This window comes from Aulostomus chinensis, chromosome 1 (genome assembly GCF_037954235.1).
Source record: "Aulostomus chinensis isolate RoL2024-O1b breed Wild chromosome 1, RoL_Achi_v1.0, whole genome shotgun sequence".
Lineage (NCBI taxonomy): Eukaryota > Metazoa > Chordata > Actinopteri > Syngnathiformes > Aulostomidae > Aulostomus > Aulostomus chinensis.
Genome location: NC_141320.1, coordinates 16582832 through 16588983, shown reverse-complemented (window position 1 = coordinate 16588983; position 6152 = coordinate 16582832). Strand labels below are relative to the sequence as shown.

The 6152-nt window shown below is 44.8% G+C and overlaps 2 non-coding genes across 2 annotated transcripts; both read left to right on the top strand.

Moving 5' to 3' along the window:
• The first annotated feature begins 3595 nt into the window (after positions 1–3595).
• trnal-cag (transfer RNA leucine (anticodon CAG)) lies at positions 3596–3678 on the top strand. The gene has a single exon. It is a non-coding gene; the product is annotated as a tRNA-Leu (tRNA).
• Positions 3679–5812: 2134 nt separating this feature from the next.
• trnal-uaa (transfer RNA leucine (anticodon UAA)) lies at positions 5813–5894 on the top strand. The gene has a single exon. It is a non-coding gene; the product is annotated as a tRNA-Leu (tRNA).
• The last annotated feature ends 258 nt before the right edge of the window (positions 5895–6152 follow it).

The window sequence follows — 6152 nt, the reverse complement described above, 5'->3', positions numbered from 1 at the left end:
ACTCCATCACTGTCGCATCATTTTGAGATCATTGGCAATGTTTCCAACATCACTGTCGCATTATTTTGAGGTTCGAAGCAACTCTTACTACATCACTGTCAGCATTACTTTGAGGTTATTCGAAACTTTCACTACATTACTGTTAGCATCACTGAGTTTCATGAGCAACTATCACTACATTACTGTTAGCATCATTTTGAGTTCATTAGCAATTCTTCCGACATCACTGTAGCATTATTTTGTGGTTTTTAGCAACTCTTACTACATTACTGTTAGCATCACTGAGTTTATTAGCAACTATCACTACATTACTGTTAGCATAATTTTGAGTTCATTAGCAATTCTTATGACATCACTGTCGCATCATTTTGAGATCATTAGGAATTCTTCCGACATCACTGTAGCATTATTTTGAGGTTCGTAGCAACTCTTACTACATGACTGTCAGCATCACTTTGAGGTTATTCGAAACTTTCACTACATTTCTTTTCGCATCATTTTTAGTTCATTAGCAATTCTTACGACATCACTGTCGCATCATTTTGAGATCATTAGTAATTTTTACAACATCATTGTAGCATTATTTTGAGGTTATTAGCAACTCTTCCTCCATTACTGTTAGCATCATTTTGAGTTCATTAGCAATTCTTCCGACATCACTGTAGCATTATTTTGAGGTTTTGAGGTACCTTTGTTTGTAACCGATCTGCTGACCAGCGAGACGCCACCACGCACGGCTGTCGGCTCCGTAAAGGAGGGAGAGGAAGTGGAAAGGACGGAGAAGGGTCGGACCAGGTCTATTTCTAGGTGACCACTCACTATCGTCTGCCACACTGCCCCTCATGGTGGGGAGTGTAGCGCCATCCTGCCACAGTACATTTGTTTCATTCTTTTGCTCTTGCACTTTAATTAAAATGGACTTGACTTGAGAATGTTTTGTTTCAAAATATAGAAGAATTCCCAGATTTATAGGTATCATGAGTATGAAGTTGCACTTGCACCCAGTGGGAAAATGTCCTCTGCATTTGACTGTAACTATGGAGGAGCAGTGGTAGCAGTGTCAGCCTGGGGGCTTGGTCAAGATCAATGACAGGAGTAGCAGACAGGTAATATCCATAGCATGCATGTTGTTTGAGAGGAGTAAGGGTACACTGTTGGTCTCTCACCTGATGCGCTGTCATCAGCACAAATGATCTGTTCCTAAACATCAAAATCTACCATCCCCCCTGATTGTTTTTTACAACTGGAGTACTGGTTAACACTTTAGAAAGCCTTCATTCAGAGCTGTGAAGAACCTTGAACCTGATATCCCAGACAAAGTGGGCCACTAACTGGCCAGATGAAGCTATGCTAGGCTGCTGTATCCTGAAGAGCTAAAGTAGCAGCTTCTGAGAGGGATGCTAACCTGGATGTGTTCATCTCCTACTTTAATATCAGCCCCCAACTTGGAGCTCTGACAGCCTCCAGCTTGTTGTTCCTGTTTCTGCTTCAGTCAACAGGGAACTCCAACCTGCAGTAGAATCTTCAACAACAATGGAATAGAAAAGTGAGGAAGAAAAACTAGAATAAACTTACAAAGCTGAGAAATGTTCATGAAGAAGAAAGGCACACGTTATGATTGAGGCCAGAAACTAAAACTCCACACCAAATGTACTTTGACTTGTAGGATAATGAACTTGAATGTGTTGAAACAGCAGATCAATGAATCCACTACCACACAACAAGATGATGACCCCCTACCACAAGATGGCGTCACAGATCCTGACGCTCTGAGCAGGAAACACCGAGCAAAACATTACAACAAAGCTCCTGTTGTTCCCTCCAGGAAAAACTGTGGCTCTGATGAGAAGAAGGATCCCAGCCTCTTCTGAGGATCCATGGCCGCACCATTGGGTAGAAGGACGATGGGGTCGGCACCAGGAGGAACCCTGGTGTCTCCGATGCAGGGAAGATGGAGCAGTGAAGAGGCCACATTGTGGCGTCCTAAAGAGGACATTTGGTGGAGCCTGAGACAGCAAACATCACGCCCCCTTCATCAGAAGAACCACAGCACCAGAAGAAAGAATCCTGGCAGTGACGACAGGGAGGATCAGGGTGACCTCCTCACCACCACCTTTGAACCTTCAAATGAACTTTAAAAAGCTTTAGAGTGGAGAAGGATTTTAAACATTTTATTGTTTTTTCCTTTCATTCTCATTTGTGCGATTGTCTGATTTATTAGAAATAAACACTGTCTGCTGGGTTTACATTGACTGTGATTCTCTTTTTGCATGCAAGTTGAAAGTTCTGCCAATAAAAACACAAGTATTTGAAGACCAAAGGAAGAACCCCCAAAGTCAGGACCCTGAGATCAAAGTGAGCGCTCTGATCTCAGAGGTCTGGGATATTTCCCATCCCATGGCCCTTCAAATAAGAGCCCTGTGTCTCTGTCTCAAAGTTTTCAACCGTATTTGTTTGTTAAATTAAAACCAGACGACCACTGTGGTCCTTTTTACACGGTAAGTAAAGCACAGATGCCCTGGTGGACCTGTTGGCACCCTGGACTTTGAATCCAGTGACCTGAGTCCAAGTCTCAGTTCCAGCAGGTTTCCTGCAGCCTTCAGCAGAGCTGCCATGTTTCTCTGTAGAGAACTAAGTGATGCTCTCAGCAGGTTGAGGGCACCACCAACAAGTGAGGTATGAACCTCTGACTTCCTTCTTGTCAAACAGGAAACTCCTAATACCTCATTTGAGTAAAGTACCTCATATTCCTGACATCCAAGTAGTAGTGAAGTGGAGGAAGAAGGGAGGAGATCTCCAACAGGATCCTTCTTTCCTCTGTCCTCCTTGATCTCATGGATCACCACAGTCAAGGGGAGACCCAAGCTCCCGGATGGATCTGGCACTCAGGAACTGCTGAGTTTTCCAGTGGACTTTGTTCCATCCATGGTTCAGGAACAGGACTCCTCCTGGTTAACCTGGTATCTTTCCACCCAACTGTGGGTTCTTGGAGAATTTTTCATGTCATGTCAAGAAATCAGGCTGGTGGGTTTTTCAATGAGAGAAATTCTGGTAACTTAATTAAGTGGCATGTTTGTTGAAGCAGTAATTAACTGATAAATTAAGGAAGGCCTGGCCAGTCTTTGCTCCCAGGTCATACAATGGAGTTAGAAAGTCCTGAATAAATCTGGAGTTCCATGATTTCCTTGTGGTTCATGATCCTTTTGCCAATGTAGTCTGGAACAACAGCAAGATGAACCTCCAAATATCAACAGTTTGTATTGCAGGTGATGTCAAGTGGTATTTAGAGGAACCTCCTCCTTGTGTTTGGTTCCATGGTGGAAGGGTGAGCCCTCTGGACTCTGGATCCAGTGATCAGAGTTCAAGTCTCAGAAGGACCTTCCTGTCTGGAATGTGTCCCATGTAACAAACTGATCAAGAGATGTTACGTGGTTCAAATGTTCTGGTTCATTTCTTACTGCCATGAACTCAGACTGTGTGTTTAATGTTAACAATAAATGTAACAACTAAGGAGCCAGTAGCTCCTGTGGAAAAAAATTCTACTTTGTCAGTGAATGAATTCATTTGATATTGAAGTCTGCAACTTTCAGTGTCTGTCAGGATGGCCGAGCGGTCTAAGGCGCTGCGTTCAGGTCGCAGTCTCTCCTGGAGGTGTGGGTTCGAATCCCACTTCTGACAAAGGACATTTTCTCCACATTCCTATGCATCCACAATGGTAAATTCCAAACCCAGTTGAAGCTGCTCTCCACTGATGGGAGTGAGTGGTTGAACTGGCAGCAGAGGAGGCAAAGGAGCTTCCCTGTGACGGTCCAACATCGCCTGGTTTCCTCCAACATGGAGCAGCCACCAAACTCTAACTTCAATGTTGGATCAAAGTCTGCTGAAGAAATGTGTTTTCTTTCAAGTCACATTTTGTCCATTAACTTCATAATCAGAGTCGCCATCTCATCACATGACTAAAGTCTGGGTTCTGTATTGGTGGTAAAACATCCTTCCATGCCCCTCACTAGTTTGCACACAGAAAAGCATATTTTACTGGTTTCAGATCTCTTAGCTTGTTCTCTCTCTTAAACCTGCTGAGGCAGCTTTCACTGTGTGATTCATTTTAAAATATAAATATGGAACAGAACCATTGGAATCAGATGTCAGGACATTTGAAGGAATGTCAATCTCCTGTTGAAATGTTGCAGTGTGCAGCTGAGGCTCTCTGGCAGTGGCACCAGGAGCCCCAATGGCAGAACCTGGACCCTCCTGGAGGAGAACCACAGGTGAGGGCCTTCTTGGCTCCAGATTGATGGAAATCAAGTGTCTGAGGCTGTTAGCAGCCATGAAGTTGATCTGGTTGGCACTGGTATTTGTTCTTGCTGCAGCTCAGGAGTGATTCAGGAGAAGAGTTTCAGAACAGCCCAGGTTGGGGACTGGAATTTTAAAATGTCCCCTGGAACCAAACAACCTTGGAGGGTAAAAGCTCCAATCATAGCCACTCAGATGCAGCAGCAGAAGAAGCTGACATCCACCCTGACAGTCAGAGCATCAAGTCAAGAAAACATCACCATCTTGTAGTTCCAAACCTCCACCTGTCAGATTCAGCTACTTCTGATTGTGGTACTTTAAACTTGAACACAATGGAATTTGGACAAGGAGTTTCCTTCCAGTCCAAACATCATCGTCCAGCCTCCAACCAGTGGTCCCTCAGTTATCATGGAGCCACAGGTGGAGTCTGGATTCTTTTCTGGAATGAGACGGCAATGAGAGTCCTGCCAAGTGACATCACTGACATGACAGGATGACTTCAGTCATGTGACTGGATGACTTCAGTCACGTGACTGGATGACTTCAGTCACGTGACTGGATGACTTCAGTCACGTGACTGGATGACTTCAGTCACGTGACTGGATGACTTCTGTCACGTGACTGGATGACTTCAGTCACGTGACTGGATGACAGTGTAGATTCCAATGTAGAGGTTGGGGAAATAGTCTCTGAGAATCCAGCTTGAACCCACAGCCTCCTTGTTTTCCAAAAACCCAAACAGCGACCATCAGTCTCCCTCCAATCCTGTACTTGGGTAAACAACAAAAACAGAGTAAAAGTCTCTGGCAACATATTTGTTTCCTGTAGGGTTTCTTCATGTATGTGTGGTGTACCTGCTCTCCCAGAGGACTGCCATCTTTGTTCTGTGGCTGACATGTTTTAGTGTCAGCACAGGTCATAGCGCTGAGACTGAACTCTCATTCTCCTCCAAGTAGTATTTCCACCTCACACTCCTGCAGATATTCAAGTGAACAGGGAACACAAATTTATGCTCAACTTCTCCTGTGTATTCATCCACAGTCACTAAACAACAACCAAACCAAACAAAAGGGGGTTTGCTAGCATGGCAATCAGCTGTAGTTCACCATCTTATCCAGGTCACATGACTCAGGAGTAGCGTGGCCGTCTGGCAACCAAAGGGTGGCTGGTTTGATCCTCACTTTCTCCAGTGACCATGTCAAAGTGTCCTTGAGTGAGAGACTGAACCCCTAAATACTTCTGATGAGTAGGTTGGCTCCTTGCATGGCAGCCTTCAGCATCAGTGTGTGAGTGTGTGTGAATGAGAGGACATTGTTCAGCTCCTTGAGTGCTGCTGAGGTAGAAAGGCTCTGTACAAACTGAGTCTTTTTACCATTTCTTTCCTGCCTCTAGCAGCGCTGTCGTCACTTCCTGTGACCGTGGGAGGGAAGGAGTCCCCCTTCAGAATCAGTTTGATATCATTATGTTACTTCCTCTTCAACATGCCTTTAGCAGACCAACTCAGAGAGTAGCACAGTGAGGTAGTGTGGCCGAGCGGTCTAAGGCGCTGGATTTAAGCTCCAGTCTCTGAGGAGGCGTGGGTTCAAATCCCACCACTGCCATCATGTCCCAGATCACTGGAGAGGTGTGGCAGGTCTCTCACAGCCTCTCCTCTCTCTTCCACTGAGGTCTTCAAACCTGTGACCAAAAGAAGAACCCTCCTCTGAGTCCACAGACCTGAGCATTGCTGCTCTGACTACCAGGTTACCTCCTGGTGATCAGTGTGAAGTCATGGGGAGGTGGTCAGTTGTTCCTTTGTTTTTTGACAGAGGCTTCATTGTGAATTAAATAATTTTAATTCTTTACTTGAAGTTTCACGC